At 42.8% G+C, this 18246-nt stretch overlaps 1 protein-coding gene and 1 non-coding gene across 2 annotated transcripts in view; both read right to left on the reverse strand.

Moving 5' to 3' along the window:
* Window positions 1–18246, reverse strand: part of ATF1 (activating transcription factor 1) — an 86007-nt gene that overhangs the window by 53800 nt on the left and 13961 nt on the right. The window lies entirely within an intron of this gene.
* On the reverse strand, window positions 14297–14372 carry TRNAV-GAC (transfer RNA valine (anticodon GAC)). Its single transcript has one exon. It is a non-coding gene; the product is annotated as a tRNA-Val (tRNA).

Below are 18246 nucleotides of genomic sequence, written 5' to 3' on the forward strand. Positions count from 1 at the left end.
TCCAGTTATAAAATAAATAAATCAGGGGGACATAATGTACAGTGTGGTGACTATAGTTAATAATACTGTGTTATATATTTGAAAGTTGCTAGAAGAGTAAAACTTAGAAGTCCTCACCATAAGAAAAAGAATTTTTAACTAGGTATGGAGACAGATGCTAACTATAGACTTTACTGTAATGATCATTTCACAATGTATACAAATGTCGAGTCGCTATGTTGTACACCTGAAACTAATGTCAAGTTATACCACTATAAAACAAATAAAACAAAAAACCACAATGAGCTACTGTTACATACCTGACAGAATGGTTATAAGTTAAAGAAACAATACCAATTTTGGGCATTTAAATGGATCAACAGTGCTCTCATAACCTCTCGTGGTGGTGTAAATTGGTACAAGTTTGTAAAACCGTTGGCACTATCTTTTATAACTAAACATTTGCAAACTCTATGACCAAGCAATTCATGTGCAGCATAGATATGTACAAGAGTATTCATTAAGCACACACAATACACAATTATCTAAAACCTGGGTGGGGGATGTCTAGGAGGCTAGATTAAAAAATATATATACCTATATACTTTTAACAAGAGATACACCTAGCCCTGGCTCAGTAATAGAGTGTTGGCCTGGTGTATAGATGTCCTCGGTTTGATTCCTGGTCAGGGGCCACAGGAAAAGTGAGCATCTGCTTCTCCACGCCTCCACCCATCCATCTCTTCCCCTCCAGCAGCCATGGTTTGACTGGTTGGAGCACACAGACCCCAGGTGCTGAGGATGGCTCTGTGGAGCATTCACCTCAGTTGCTAAAAACAGCTCAGTTGCAAGCATGGCCCCAGGTAGGAACACAAAGTCTGAAAGTAAAAGTGCAGGGGAAAAGATACCATTAAGATACTATCAAATTAGCCAGACCAGGCAGTTGCACAGTGGATAGAGAATTGGCTTGGGACACTGAGGACCCAGGTTCGAAAACACTGAGGACCAAGGTTCGAAACCCTGAAGTTGGCAGCGTGAGCTTGGGATCATCAGGCTTGGCTGGAGGACCTCCCTCAGCTAAAAAAGAAAAAGAAAAGATACTACCAAATTAAACCCAAACTAGTTATCTAATTAGACTTTAAGGTAAAAGCATTTCTAGAAATAAAGACACAGCCTGGCATGTGGAAGTCCTGGGTTAAATTTCCAGTCAGGGCACACAGGAGAAGCACCCATATGCTTCTCCACCCTTCTCCTTCTCCTTTCTTCCTTTTTTTTTTTTTTTTGTATTTTTCTGAAGCTGGAAACAGGGAGAAACAGTCAGACAGACTCCTGCATGTGCCCAACTGGGATCCACCTGGCATGCCCACCAGGGGGCGATGCTCTGCCCCTCCGGAGTGTCGCTCTGTTGCGACCAGAGCCACTCTAGCGCCTGGGGCAGAGGCCAAGGAGCCATCCCCAGTGCCCGGGCCATCTTTGCTCCAATGGAGCCCTGCTGCGGGAGGGGAAGAGAGAGACAGAGAGGAAGGAGAGGGGGAGGGGTGGAGAAGCAGATGGGCACTTCTCCTGTGTGCCCGGGCCGGGAATGGAACCCGGGACTTCTGCACGCCAGGCCGACTATCTACCACTGAGCCAACCGGCCAGGACCTTCTCCTTTCTCTCTATTTCTTTCTTCCCCTCCCACAGCCAAGGCTCCATTGGAGCAAAGCTGGCCTGCACGCTGAGGACCGCTCCATGGCTTCTGCCTCAGGCACTAGAATGGCTCTGGCCGAAACATAGCAATGCCCCAGATGGCCAGAGCACCACCCCCTAGTGGGCATGCCGAGTGGATCCCAGTCAGGCGCATACAGCAGTCTGTCTCTCTGCCTCCCCGCTTCTAACTTCGGAAAAATAAAAAAAAAAAAAAAAAAAAAAAGACACAGATAAAAGGTGCAATTCTCCAGGAATATGCAATAATTTAAAAATCTACCTTCAAATACTACTCAGCCATAAGAAGAGATAAAATTCTACCATTTGCAACAACATGGATGGACCTTGAGAATATTATGCTAAACGAAATGAGACAGTCAGAAAAATCTTAAAACTATGTCATTTTACTCATATGTGGAATGTAAAAGTTAAACTCTTAGACACAGACAACATTATGATGGTTAGCAGTGGAAAGGATGTGAGGGTTTGAGGAGGTAAAAGGGGCCAAATACATGGTGACAGATGATGGTGTGACTTTGGTGGTAGGCATAAAATGCAATATACAGATCCTGTATCACAGAAATGTACACTTGAACCCTAAATGATCCTATTAAACAATGTTACCCCAATAGTTTTAATTTTAAAAAATTCACCTTCATTTTATAACAGCTTCGTAACACATAGTAACACACCATAAACTGAAGAACTAATAAAAGAAGTTAAGTCCTCAATTATAATGGAAGATTAATACATTTCTCTCAGTTAGTCATAGAACAAGTAGACAAAAAAGCAATAAAGATACAAATTTAAATAACCCAACTAACAAAGCTGATTTAGTAAATATACAGATAAAACTATGCATCCAATCAATATCATTAATCATCAGAGAAATGCAAATTAAAACCACAATGAGATGATACCACCTCACACCTGTCAGAATAGTGCTCATAAACAAATCAACACACAATGAGTGCTGGCCAGGGTGTGGAGAAAAGGGAACCCTCCTGCATTGCTGGTGGGAATGCAGACTGGTGCAGCCACTGTGGAAAACAGAATGGAGTTTCCTCAAAAAATTAAAAATGGAACTGCCTTTTGACCCACCTATTCCACTTTTAGAAATATATCTTAAGAATACCAAATCACTGATTCAAAAGAAGATATGCACCCCCATGTTTACTGCAACATTGTTTACAATAGCCAAGAGCTGGAAACAGCCCAAGTGTCCGTCAGTGGACAAGTGGATTAAAAAGCTGTGGCACATATACACAGTGGAATAGTACGTGGCTGTGAAAAAGAAGGAAATCTTACCTTTTGCGATGGCATGGATGGAGATTATTAAGCTAAGTGAAATAAGCCAGGCAAAGAAAGACAAATATATTATCTCATTTCTATGTGGAATGTAACAAACAAAGTGAACTGAGGAACAGAATAGAGGCAGGGCAGGGTAATGGGGAGCAGAAGGACAGCTGAGGAAAGGGGGATGAGGGGATGGCATCAGAGAAGGCGAAGGGATTAGTGAAATTATATATACATATGTATACATAACACAGAGATAGGGATAACAAGACAGCAAATCCCAAAGGGAAAGTGTGGGCGGACAATGGGGGACAAGGCAGTGGGGGTGAGAGAATTATACTGAGTGGGACACTTGAATTCATGTTAACACAATAAATTAAAATTAATAAAAAATTAAAAAAAAACTATGCATCTAAGAGTTACAGAATATACCTTCTTTTTGAGTGCACACTAAACATCTTTTTTTAGATTTTATTTATTCACTTTCAGAGAAAGAGGGAGAGGGAGGGGGAGAGGGGAAAGAGCAAGAAGCATCAACTCCCATATGTGTCTTAACCAGGTAAGCCCTGGGCTCTGAACAAGCAACCTCAGCATTCCAGGTTGACACTCTATCCACTGTGCCACCACAGGTCAGGCTGAGTGCATACTAAACTTTTTTAAAATTTTACTATAGGCCTGACCTGTGGTGGCGCAGTGGATAAAGCGTCGACCTGGAAATGCTGAGGTTGCCGGTTCGAAACCCTGGGCTTGCCTGGTCAAGGCACATATGGGAGTTGATGCTTCCTGCTCCTCCCCCTTCTCTCTTTCTGTCTCTCTCTCTCTCTTCTCTCTCTCTCTCTCCCTCTCTCTCTCCTTTCTAAAATGAATAAATAAAAATTAAAATTAAAAAAATTAAAAAAAAATTTTTACTATAGATTCCATGAGAGCATAGTTATATTACAAAGTAGTTCCTGACATAAATTTTGTGACCAAAACCATACACATTCTATAACTTCATGGGAAGAGATATAAAAGAACTATAAAATATTTTCTCAAGTAAAACAAGTACTCATAATTATATAATTTAGAAAATGCACTGAATATGAAAAGTTTGAGATACAAACTCAGTATTTTTAAGTGATTTCAACAAAGCTGAAATTTTTTTTTAAATTAAATAAGAGGCAGGGAGGCAGAGACAGACTCCCAAATGTGTCCTGACCAGTATCCACCCAGCAAGCCCCTGACCAGGCTCTTCCCATCTGGGGCCACTGCTCTGCTGCTCAGCAACCAAGCAAAATATTTTAGCGCCTGAGGTGAGGCCATGGAGCCATCCTCAGCACCCAGCGCCAACTTGCTCCAAGTAAGCAGTGGCTGCAGGAGGAGGAAAGAGGGAGGGAGAGGGAGGGATGGAAGGAAAAGGAGGAGAGAGAGAGAAGGGGAGGGGGAGGGGTGGAAAACCAGATGGTCACTTCTCCTGTGTGCCCTGACTAGAAATTGAACCCAGGATTTCCACCCACTGGGCCAACACTCTATCACTGAAACAACCAGTCAGGGCCACAAAGTTGAACTCTTAACCTGAAGAACTGAAACTTGCTGTTCATGGTTCTTCTGAATAGTTAAGTGACACAATGTACTATATTTCCTTCTAAGGTACAATTGTTCTTAGTCCTATAACCACAAAAGCTTCTTTCATCAACAGAGAATGCTACTGTGTATACTCATATTACCTTTGAAAAAACTCATATATACTCAAGACCTTTTGAGTTTCTAACAGCCAGACATTTTCAGTAACCTAACACTATTATATTATTTTGCTAATACTACACTTCAGGTGCAGAGTAGAACATTCACTCTATATTTTCGGGAACATTCATCTCTTATCCATTGTCAAGACAAATCATCTCATGTTAAATTCCTCCATATACACTGGTTAATTTAAATTACCATATTTTTCGCTCCACAAGATGCACCCCCCCAAAAAAAAAGTGGAGGGGGAAATGCTTGTGCGTCTTATGGAGCGAAAAATATGGTATTTTATTAAATATTTTCACACACCATTTGGTTCAGAATATTTTCTTTCTTATTTTCCTCCTTAATACCCTAGGTGTGTCTTATGGTCAGGTGCATCTTATGGAGTGAAAAATACGGTATGTACCTTTTTGGTTGATTAGTTCAGTCATGTAATTTGAGGGCTGCAGTTTAACAGTTTTATGGGGCAAGTCCAGAATATTAAAACACTATAGACACAGTTATTAGATGATGTATCAAAATTATCCTAAAGTGTCTACTATAGGAAAAATTTTATTATAGCATATTTGTAAATCTACTCGCAGATCTCACAGAAGAAATTAGATATTCCTTATAAATACATTTTCTCATACTTGCCTAAGCCAAGAAACAGTCCATTCAACAAAACTTCTCATTTCACACTATCTACAAAATAAGTAGATGATGAAAAAATCTGAGCTCTTCATAACTCTCGAATTGTTTCCAAAATGAAAAAAAAAAACCTTTTCAATCACCCATAGAATATCCACCAAGATACCCTATCCTAGATAATAAACCTTAACAAATTTAAAAGAACTGTAAGTATAGAGTATGTTTTCTGACCATAATGTAATCAAACCTGAAATCAGTAACAAATAGAAGCATCTTTAAACTAAACAATACACTCTTAATTAACTCTAGTCAAAGAGGAAGTCTCAAAAGAAATAAAATACACACAGAAATGAATGAATATGAAAACAATAAATCAAAACCTGTGAAGCCTGACTGGGTAGCTCAGTTGGTTAGAGCATCATCCCAATATGTCAACGTTGTAGGTCTGATCTCTGGTCAGGGCACATACAAGAAATCAACTAATGAATACATAAATAAGTAGAACAACAAATGAATGTTTCTCTCTCTCTGTTCCTCTCTCTAAAATCTCTAAATTAAAAAACCACTTTCGGAAGCATCTAAAAGTGCTGAGACGATAAAAGAGCTCAAATGAATAATATAAATTCCTTTCTTAAGAAACTAGAAAAAGATAAATTCAAAGACAGCAGAAGGGAGGTAATAATAAATATAAGAGCAGAAATAAAATAATTAAAAACAGGTAAACACTAGAAAAAAAGTAGTAAAACAACTGGTTTCTTTTTTTTCTTTATTCTTCTTATTTGAGATGAGGAGAGGCAGACCAACTCCTGCATGTGCCCCGACTGGGATTCACCCAGAAAGCCCCCTAGGGGGCGATGCTCTGCCCATCTAGGGCATTGTTCCACTGCTCAGCAACTGAAATTTTAGTGCCTGAAGCAGAGAGGCCATGGAGCCATTTTTAGCACCCGGGGCCAACTCCTTCCAATCGCACCATGCTGCAAGAGGGAAAGAGAGAGAGAGAAGAGGGGGAGGGGTGGAGAAGCAGATGGCACTTCTCCTGTGTGCCCTTTCTGGGAATTGAACCCAGGACATACACATGCCAAGCCAACATTCTACCACTGAGCAAACCGGCCAGGGCCAAAAGTTAGTTCTTTGGAGAAAAAAACATCATTAAAATCTATAAACCTCTGGCAATAACTGATAAAAAAAAAAAGAGAAGACACAAATCACCAACATAACAAAATAAACAGAAAACATCATATCATGATAGACCCCACAACCATTAAATGAGTAACGAAGTAACACGCCTGACCAGGTGGTGGTGCAATGGATAGAGCGTCAGACTGGGAAGCAGAGGACCCAGGTTCAAGACCCCAAGGTCGCCAGTTTGGGCACAGGCTCATCTGGTTTGAGCAAAAGCTCACCAGCTTGGACCCAAGGTCGCTGGCTTGAGCAAGGGGTTACTAGGTCTGCTGAAGGCCCAAGGTCAAGGCACATATGAGAAAGCAATTAGTGAACAACTAAGGTATTGCAACTGATGATTGATGCTTCTCATCTCTCCGTTCCTGTCTGTCCCTATCTATCCCTCTCTCTGACTCTCTCTCTGTCTCTGTAAAAAATAAAAATAAAAAAGAGTAATGAAGTAACACAACAAACTACTCTAATTTAACAACACTTAAGAAATGCAATGATTTTTTGGAAACCACAAACTACCAAAACTCAGCCATGATGAAATATACTGAATAGCCCTCTCAAAAAAGAATTTCCAGACATAGGTTTCACTGGAGAGTTTGACCAACATTTAAAGAGAATTAGCCCTGGCTAGATAGCTAGGTTGGTTAGTGTGTTGTCCTTCTCAGCAAAGGTTGCCAGTTCGATTCCTGGTCAGGGCACATACAGAAACAGACTGACGTTCCTGTCTCTCTCTCTCTCTCCCCCTTATCTCTCTAAAAATCAACCAATAAATTTTAAAAAATAAAGAAGAATTAATACTGATTTTGTACAATCTCTTCAAGAAAAAAAAGAAAGTAATACTTCCCAACTCATTTTATGAGGCCAAGATGTTACAAAATAAGAAAACAACAGATTGTTATTTATTATGAATGTAGATGCAAAAATCCTCAACAAAATATTAAACAACAAATAAAGATTCTAGCAACAAATAAAAAGAATGTAACACCATAACCAAATACTATTTCAGGTATGTAAAGCTGGCTTAACATCTGAAAATCAACCAATGTAATCCACATTAACAGGCCAAAGAAGAAAAAATCGTATGATCACACCAACAGATGCAGAAAAAGCATATGACAAATCTAACATCATTTCATACGAGGGGGGAGGGACAACCCTTTTCTGAAAATAGGAATAATAGGAACTTAAGCTTAAAACAAACATCTATAAAAACCCTACAGTTAACATCAGACTTGATGAAAGAATAAATGCTTTCCTTTTAAAATTGGGAAAACAAAAAAAAGATGTTCACTCTTATCACTCTATTCAACATAGTTCTAGAAGTTCTAGCCACAGTAATAAGGCAAGAAAAAGAAATAATATGCATATAAGTTGGACCAGATAAAATAAAACCATCTCTATTTGCAGATGACATTATTTGTCTACAAAGAAAATTACATGGAATATTAAAAAAAAAATCATCCCTCCGAGAATAAGTGCAAGGTACAAGATCAATAAACAAAAATCAACTGCCTTTCTAAAAACTAACAACAAACCAATGAAGTCCAAAATCAGTACAGTACCATTTACAATAGATCCAAAGAAATATGCAATATTATGCCTTGGCCTACTAGCTCAGTAGGTTAGAGAACTGTTCCTATACACCAAGGTTGAGGGTTCCTGATAGGCCAAGGTTCTGGATCCAATACCCAGGCAAGGCACACACAAAAATCAACCAATGAATGCATAAATAAGTGGAACAAATCAATGTTTCTCTCCCTCTCTCTCAAGTAAAAAACTTTAATTGTAATGCAATATTATTTACAATTACTCCAAAGAAAATGAAATACTTAGGTATAAGTCTAACAAAACATATACAGGATCTGTATGATGAAAATTACAAAATGCTATATAGAGAAATCAAAGGAGATTAAATAACTAGAGAAATTCACTGTGTTCAAAGACTGGAAGATTCAACAAGTGAAGATGTCACTTCTCCCCAAATTGATCTATAGGTTTTGTAGACATAAACAAGCTTATTATTATTTTTCTAATTTTTCTGAAGTGAGAAGTTGGGAAGCAAAGAGACAGACTCCCACATGCACCTGACTGGGATCCACCAGCATGCCCATCAGGGAGCGATGCTCTGCCCATCTGGGGCACTGCTCTGTTGCAACCAGAGCCATTCTAGCACCTGAGGCAGAGGCTGTAGAGCCATCTTCAGCCGACTTTATTCCAATGGAGCCTTGGCTGTGGGAGGGGAAAAGAGAGAGAGAGAGAAAGGAGATGGGGAAGGGTGGAGAAGCAGATGGATGCTTTTCCTGTGTGCCCTGGCCGGGAATTGAACCTGGGACTTCCACATGCTGGGCCAACCGGCCAGGGCGCTTAATTCCAAAATTTATATGGAAAAGGGAAGGCTCTAAAAGAACCAAAACAATTTTGAAAAAGAAAAAAAATGGGCCGTGCCGGATAGCTTGATTGGTCAGAGCACTGATCAGAAGCTCAGAGGTTGCTGGTTCAATCTTGGTTAGGACACATACAGGAACAGATCAATGTTCCTGTCTCTCTTTCTCTCTCTTTCTCTTGAACCTATAAAATAAACATTTGGCCCTGGCCAGTAGAGCGTCGGCCTGGAGTGCAGGGGTCCCGGGTTCGATTCCCGGCCAGGGCACACCGGAGAAGCGCCCATCTGCTTCTCCACTCCTCCCCCTCTCCTTCCTCTCTGTGTCTCTCTTCCTCTCCTGCAGCCAAGGCTCCACTGGAGCCAGGTTGGCCGGGGTGCTGAGGATGGCTCCACCTCAAGCGCTAGAATGGCTCTGGTTGCAACAAAGCAACACCCCAGATGGGCAGAGCATCGCCCCCTGGTGGGCATGCCGGGTGGATCCTGGTGGGGAACATGCGGGAGTCTGTCTGACTGCCTCCCTGTTTCCAACTTCAGAAAAATACAAAAAACAAACAAACAAACAAACAAAAACCAGGATGGCCAATGGCACTGTATTGTAAATGCAGAGGGGAAGGAGAGTTGGATTCTCTGACCTCCCCCCACACCTGTGAGGAAGCAAGTGAATAGCTAGCCAGGTGCAGGAAGAGAAAAGATTAAATTAAACCTTTTCTTATATTAATGGGCCATTTACAGGCATTTGTCCCCATGGAAACTACCCCTCCCCTCCTGAAAGCACGTAGTTAATGTATGTATCTCTGGACAAAGGATTAGCTAATGAACACTAGAAAATATAAGAATGTCTTTTAATATGTAGAGTGACATTTTTACTATTGTGTTACCTTGTAAGTTTTAATGTGTAGAAATGTTTTTTATGAATCCTATAGACAAATGTTATAAACTTGCTAGTGAATTATATCCCATCCCCCGCATCCTTTTTCCAAACTTGTGTAGGTAAAAACAAAGGTTATAAGCTTATGCCGTGATGTCAGGCTTTTTCCCCGCCCATGTATAATAAGGGTATATAACCAGCCCCTAGACTATTATAGACCTATCATGGCGAACCTTTTTTTTTTTTCCCCCCTGTATTTTTCTGAAGCCAGAAACAGGGAGAGACAGTCAGACTACCACATGCGCCCGACCGGGATCCACCCAGCACGCCCACCAGGGGGCGACACTCTGCCCACCAGGGGGCGATGCTCTGCCCATCCGGGAAGTCACTCTGTCATGACCAGAGCCATTCTAGCGCCTGGGGCAGAGGCTGAGGAGCCATCCCCAGCGCCCGGGCCATCTTTGCTCCAGTGGAGCCTCGGCTGCGGGAGGGGAAGAGAGAGACAGAGAGGAAGGAGAGGGGGAGGGGTGGAGAAGCAGATGGGCGCCTCTCCTGTGTGCCCTGGCCGGGAATCGAACCTGGGACTTCTGCACGCCAGGCTGACGCTCTACCACTGAGCCAACCGGCCAGGGCCATGGCGAACCTTTTTATAAAAACTGCCCACTTTTGCAGTGCTGGTCAACCTGGTCCCTCCTGTCCACTAATGGGCATTCCAGTTTTCATGGTGGGTGGAGCAGAGCAACCAAATAGTGCCGCAATTGGCCCACCATGAAAGCTGAAACACCCACAACCAAGCGTGCCAAAAGAAACTTCCCAGGAACCCTTTGGAAAACAGCGACCGTCTGCAGCCAGTGAGATTTCACCACTTCATATTAGCTCGACCACCCTAGGGACCCTTTAAATATCTCCCACACGGTCACCACTTGCGACTTTCCTGGCCTCCATCTTTTCTCAGGGCCAGGGAACCTCGTCGGATGGGATGCGCACTCTCTACTCAATAAAGCCTTTTATTATTCCACACTTCGTGGTTCCGGCCCCCTTCCTTCCTTCTCAGTGGGGAAAAATACCTTACAGCGAGAAGTATCAACTCATAGTTGCTTCACTTTAGTTGTTTACTGGGGAAGCCCAGGGTTTTGAACTGTTGACTGAGGGGTGGTTGGCAATGGGGGAAGGTCACGTGGGGAACTCAGGCCCACAACCAAGCGCACCAAAAGAAACTTCCCAGGAGCCCTTTGGAAAAAAGCAACTGTCAACCAGTGAGATTTTACCACATCATATTAGCTTGACCACCCTAGGGACCCTTTAACTATCTCTCACGCAGGTCACCCCTTACGACTTCCCTGGCCTCCATGTCTCCTTGGGGCCAGCGAACCTCAGAGAGGAAGCGCTCTGTACTCAATAAAGCCTTTTATTATTCCATACTTCGTGGCTCCAGCCCCTTCCTTCCTTCTCAGCGGGGGAAAAATACCTTACAGTGACCTCAGTGTTTCAGGTCGTTTTATCCACTGCACCACCACAGGTCAGGCAAACTCAATCTGTTTTAAAAGTGTTTTGGGGCCCTGGCCAATTGGCTCAGTGGTAGAGCATTGGCCTGGCGTGCGGGAGTCCCGGGTTCGATTCCCGGCCAGGGCACACAGGAGAAGCGCCCATCTGCTTCTCCACCCCTCACCCTCTCCTTCCTCTCTGTCTCTCTCTTCCCCTCCCGCAGCCAAGTCTCCATTGGAGCAAAACACTTTTTTTTTTTTTTTTTTGTATTTTTCTGAAGCTGGAAACGGGGAGGCAGTCAGACAGACTCCCGCATGCGCCCGACCGGGATCCACCTGGCATGCCCACCAGGGGGCGATGCTCTGCCCATCCGGGGTGTCGCTCTGCCGTGATCAGAGAGCCACTCTAGCGCCTGAGGCAGAGGCCACGGAGCCATCCTCGGCACCGGGCCAACTTTGCTCCAATGGAGCCTTGGCTGCAGGAGGGGAAGAGAGAGACAGAGAGGAAGGAGAGGGTGAGGGGTGGAGAAGCAGATGGGCGCTTCTCCTGTGTGCCCTGGCTGGGAATCGAACCTGGGACTCTTGCACGCCAGGCCGACGCTCTACCACTGAGCCAACCGGCCAGGGCTGGAGCCAATCTTATCTGTAATTTCTTCAACTACTCTCATTTATCTTCATCTGATGGGACTGAAAGCCAACAGGGTCTTTGCAGTTTAGATTTTTGGGGAACAGAGGTGTGGGGAACTGGCAGTAAACTAACAATCTGCCCAACCCCCCACCTTACTTTTTCTGTGAAGTTGCTAGGCTATTTTGCTATAGTGCTGGATTGTTTATACTCATCCTACCCCCCATGTCTCTTGGAAAGACTGGAGGCCAATTTCTTTTATCCTTTGTCTTGTGAAGTTAAGATGTTATATATGGTGGGGGTTTTCTGCACTTGGAATTGGGATGTTTTGTAAATGTGACTTTGCTTTAATGATCTCTTTGATTTGCTAATAGCCTTACTTTGCCTTATAAATAGAGCAGGTTGGGCAATGGACCTTTGCTTTTTGCAAGCTATCTCTTGCATTGCAAAGAGACCTCTCAAACCCATCTTTTTTCTCTTTAAGCCTATTTTCTTAATTGCCACTGTTCCCACTCAGGACCTGGAATTACTAGCTGTGAACCAGCACAGCATTCATCCTCTGCCTGGAGGAAACAAAACTGTGGCGATTTCAGACTCTGGAGTTGTAGTAGACACTATGATGCCTCTCCCAGATCCCCTTTCACTAATAAAAGACTGGAGAACAGCTGCTGGCAGTGTTCAGTTGTTAGTTCTCTTTAGAACTGTTGTGGTTGATAAGAGTCACCTTGCTCAAGGTTGCACAAACCCCTCCCCCAAGATCCAATGACTGTTGCATACAGGAATACAAAGGTCTGGCTGGCCCCTTTCCTCAATTCTTAAGAACCATCTCAGCTACAAAGCTCTCTCTGAGGTTGGTTGAGGCCCTCATTGAGACTGAATCACAGTTCAAATTCTCCCTCTGCTCAATCCTGCTTCCTTCTCTTCCTTTCTTTCCCTTCCATTTATCCCAAAAGGATCCTCTAATAAATCTTCAGCATGCTAATCCCCATCTCATAGTCTGCTTCCTGGAAAATCCAAACTGTGAGAGAAGTCAAACTGCTGGAATTCAAATTATGCCTCTAACCTTACTAGTTGTGTGGACCTCGAAAATGGGAATTATAAAAGCAAGATAGGGAGCTTGAGATGATATTTGAAGGCATTAAAACATAAAATGCTTAGAAATGCACCTGGCATAGAATGGACACAATAAATGTTAGCTGTTACTGTCACCATTGTTTTCCCAATTCACATAGTTAAAGTATACAAATTTCTCTACAATATGAGAATTATTGAAAGTTATGAGCTGGAGAAGACCTTCGAGTTTACCAAGTCTGATACCCTTAATTTCCAAATGATGAACATCAAGTGTAAGTTATGTGACTTAGTTATTACTAAGTGACAAAAGCAGTATTCAGACCATGTCAGACTGCATCCATTGTTCTTTTCACAAAGCAAGACTGCCTCTTTTTTTTTTTTTTTTTTTTGTATTTTTCTGAAGTTGGAAAACGGGGAGGCAGTCAGACAGACTCCTGCATGTGCCCCATCAGGATCCACCCGGCATGCCCACCAGGGGGCGATGCTCTGCCCATCTTGGGGCATTGCTCTGTTGCAACCAGAGCCATTCTAACACCTGAGGCAGAGGCCACAGAGCCATCCTCAGCGCCCAGGCCAACCTTGCTCCAATGGAGCCTTGGCTGCGGGAAGGGAAGAGAGAGACAGAGAGGAAGGAGAGGGTGTTGGGCAGATAAAATATATTATGCTCACTTTGTTAAAGTGGCGCTGCCCACGTGAGGCCATCGCCCAGGTGATATTAATGTGTGTTGGGGATCGTTGTAGCCTGAGGCTTGGTTTTGGGATTAAGCCTTTCCCACCCTTTTTTGATGTGGGGTGATACAATCCAATCATGCCTCAGAGAAGTGACTTTGTATTAGAGACTTCCCTATTTTGGATATTGGATTAGAGGTTGTGAAGCTACAATATAAAATGGGGGCAGAACAGGAGTTTACGCTCTTGGTTCCTGAGATTATTATTAGAGGAGAGAGCAGAGCAGAGAGCAGAAAGAGGCCATGTGGCCAGGAGAAGCAGCCAAGATGGTGGAGTGCTGAGTGAGATGCCAGTTTGTGCAGTTTGTATCTGGGATAAGGAAGGAGATGGGGAACTGAGGAGAATAAGGCTGGTGAGCTAGAAACCTTTGATTCTAGGAAACTCGGATAAATCAGTGGCTTTGTGAGCACTGAATGTGAGTGGGTTTTGGAGCCCAGTGTGTGTTTTTACTTGCCCGCCGGGTGCAAGCTAGAATTAAAGAAAATGGCCTATCAGTTTGTGGCTCCGTTGTTTCTTTACCGACTGTCCGAATCCAATGCGAACCTGCATGAGCCAGGCTGCTGTGATGGTGGCCTTGGCCTTGGCTTCTAGCTTTACATTGAGGGGGAGGGGTGGAGAAGCAGATGGGCGCCTCTCCTGTGTGCCCTGGCCGGGAATCGAACCCGGGACTCCTGCACGTCAGGCCGACGCTCTACCACTGAGCCAACCAGCCAGGGCCAAGACTGCCTCTTAAGCTACATACACATTGTAATTAAATGAAATTTAACAAGTGTTGGGCAGATAAAATATATTATGCTCATTTTGTTAAGGATGGCGCTGCCCATGTGGAGGCCGTCACCCAGGTGATATTAATGTGTATTGGGGGCGGGCTGTGGGCAGGCAGAATCCTTGTAGTCTGGGGCTTGGTTTTGGGATTAAGCCTTTCCCACCCTTTTTGATGTGGGGTGGTACAATCCAATCATGCCTCAGAGAAGTGACTTTGTATTAGAGACTTCCCTATTTTGTATATTGGATTAAAGGTTTGGATTTCTACACTATAAAATAGGGGCAGAACGGGAGCTTGCTCTCTTGGTTCCTGAGATTAGCATTAGAGAGCAGAGAAAGGCCATGTGGAGGAGGCCAGGAGAAGCAGCCAATATGGCAGAGTGTTGAGTGAGAAGTCAGTTTGTGCAGAGTTTGTGCAGGGAGAAGGAAGGAGATGGGGAACAGAGGTGAATAAGGCTGGTGAGGTACAAACCTTTGATTCTAGGAAACTTGGATAAGTCAGTAGCTTTGTTAGCACTGAATGTGAGTGGGTTTTGGAGCCCAGTGTGTGTTTTTACTTGCCCGCTGGATGCAAGCTAAGATTAAAGGTAATGGCCCACCAGTTCTTGGGTCCGTTGTTTCTTTACCGACTGTCCGAATCCAATGCAAACCTGCATGGGCCGGGCGGCTGTAGTAGTGGCCGTGGATACTGGCTTTACAACAAGTATTGAGTTAGTGGCTTAAAACAACACACATCTGTGCTCGCTTTGGCAGCACATATACTAAAATTGGAACACACATCTACTCTGTGACAATCCTGGAGGCCAGAATTACAAAATGGATCTCGCTGAGCTAGAATCAAGGTGTTGAAAGAACTGTGATCCTTCTGGAGAATCTGGGGGAGAATATGTCTCTGTGCCTCTAGAGATCTCCTACAGTCCTTGGTTAGTGGTCCCATCCTCAATCTTCAGAACAAGCAGTATAACTTCTCCAGTGTCTCTAACATTGACTACATTGGGCTTTCCTGGATAAATCAGGATGCTCTCCGCATCTCATACCCTTAACTTAATCACATCTGCAAGTCCCTTATCCCATCTAAGGCAAAATACATGTTTTGGGATTTGGGAAGCAGACATCTTTGGGAACAATTATTCAGCCTATCAGAGGGCCTTTAGAGAGAACAGGGGTCACCTTCTTGCCATAATTGAACCTCAGCTCTTATCTGAAGATCACTGCCTCCCCTATAACTCTCTACTGTGCTTCTCTACCATGACCCTTCAGATGGAGTGGATGTCTCCTTTGCTCTTCATTGCTATTTCCAGAACAATGTCCATTCAAATTCCTTCCAGAAAACTCCAAACGTTGAGATTAATAGTAGCAGACTGTCTGTGTGGCTGTCATGTGCCCTCATTTCTTTAAGACATTAACATCGTTGCCTGACCAGGTGGTGGCGCAGTGGATAGAGCGTCGGACTGGGATGCAGAGGACCCAGGTTCAAGACCCCGAGGTCGCCAGCTTGAGCGCGGGCTCATCTGGTTTGAGCAAAAGCCCACCAGCTTGAACCCAAGGTCGCTGGCTCTAGCAAGGGGTTACTCGGTCTGCTGAAGGCCTGCGGTCAAGGCACATATGAGAAAGCAATCAATGAACAACTAAGGTGTTGCAACGCGCAATGAAAAGCTAATGATTGATGCTTCTCATCTCTCTCCGTTCCTGTCTGTTTGTCCCTGTCTATCCCTCTCTCTGACTCACTCTGTCTGTGTAAAAAATAAATAAATAAATAAATAAATAAATAATAATAAAAAAAGACATTAGCATCCCAATCACTATTTCTCTCCAATCCTACTCCTGATACAATTTATGGCGATTTCAATATGCAACAGCCAGTATCCTTCCATTCTTGAGCCTCTATTTTTGAATCCTCTCCTCCAAAGCCATCTTCTACTTTCCTCAGCCACCCACTCCCACTGTCATACCTTGTACACAAACATTTCCCAAATGTCTGTTTAGAAACAACTCTTCCATATGCAGGAATATCCTGCTCAATGCAAAACATTTACCATCTCTGGCCTCTGCCCATGGAATGCCAGGGCAACCTCCCCCCACCACTACAAATGTCTGTACATCTTAGTGGGGGCAGGGCAATACCACTCCAGTTGAGAACCACTTATTCAAACGTTATCATTACCAATAAATGCAACTCTCCATTATCTCAAATTCAAGCATCCCTCTCTCTGAGTACCACTTACTTTCAACTCATTACCTCTACTGTTTGGACTGTCAATAACTCTTAGACTCCACAGGAATTTATAATCTTTTGAGCCTACTATCTTTTCCTTGCTCTTGACCTCATCAAGTCCCCACCTCCTTCCTATATAGCTTAAATTTGACGGTCCAGCATTATATTTCATATACCTCCAGTGTCCTTGTTTTTTCCTGCTTCACTGTAGTCCTCTGACTACATACAACAACCCTGTTACCTCACATACTCTTATGCTTGTAACCAGTATGCAAGTACCTGAATCTGGAGAAAAAAACAAACTAAACTTAATGGTCTCACTTTAAATCCATGATCAGTAACCTCAAGTGGACTGTTAACACTCTCTAACAATCCTACTCCATATCCCTAGTCCACTGATGTCTCTTACTGTCCTAGCAGACTATTTCATCCTTTCTCCCTCCTCAAGCATTTTATTCCACAGAAAAACAAAAGAAAATGTTAGGGTTTCTCATCTCAAATCTACCTAATGTGTATTTATCTTCTTTATTTCTATGATGTACCTGTGCTCATATAAAATACATTTTTCTACTTGTAGACTAATTCTCATGTCCTTCCCTACTCAAGGACATCATCAAAGAATTGTGCTCTTTCTCCTTCAAATTTTCCCCTTCTATTTTATCATTCCCATTGGTATACAAACAGCCTGTTAATTCTTCCCATCTTAAAAAGTAATAATAAAAATAAAACTTCCATAACCTACAACCCTCTCCAGCAATTTCACTTCTTAGCTTCATTTTGCAGCACAACTTCTCAAAGGAGCTATCTATCTACTTTGTGGTCAATTTGTCTATTCCTTTTATTTTTAATTTAATTAATTGTGTTTACATAGTTTCTAGTGTCGCCCCGAATGCATCCTCTCTCCTATATTCTTCTCAACATCTCCCTTGCTCCCTCCCAACAGCGCCCTCCCCCCTTCCCTTCAGGTTTATCCCATCCTATCATCCCCTTTCCCTCTGTCCTCTTTTCCTCTGTTCCCTTTGATCCCCTCTTTTTTCATGCTCTCTTAGATCAAATTAGATTTTTATCCCCACTCCCACTGAAATAGTTCTTGTCAAGGTTATCATTTAATTCCATGTTGCTAAATAGAGTCCATTCTTGTTATCTGCAGTTATGTTCCATAAAGTTACCTTGTACACTGAATTAACTTCTGAACCACTCCAAAGAAAATATAGGGTCTGAAGGTCCTGCAAATCTCTGGGCTCATTTTCATCAATTGATCAATATATAACTTGTTTTTTGTGTATTTCTGTTTAAAGGCACCTTATTTAAATACTGTACATACATTATTAATTCATTAACACTGAACTCAAGGGCAACAGCCCTACAACTCATGCCTGAATGAAACTTATTTAACACATGTATTTTCTACATAAGGTACTTTATAGTCTTTTTTGCACTTAGATAACACTTTGGCTCTATGCTATGGGAAGCCATTTTAAACAGCAAAATCACCAAGAAAAATGCAAAAATCTTGGCTCTAACTAGAACACAGAAAGGAGAGTTGTTTACAGAACGAGAGTCCAAACAGGACAGAGCATTGTCTTTTCAACCTCAGCAAGTGATTCAAAC

This window comes from Saccopteryx leptura, chromosome 2 (assembly GCF_036850995.1).
Source record: "Saccopteryx leptura isolate mSacLep1 chromosome 2, mSacLep1_pri_phased_curated, whole genome shotgun sequence".
Lineage (NCBI taxonomy): Eukaryota > Metazoa > Chordata > Mammalia > Chiroptera > Emballonuridae > Saccopteryx > Saccopteryx leptura.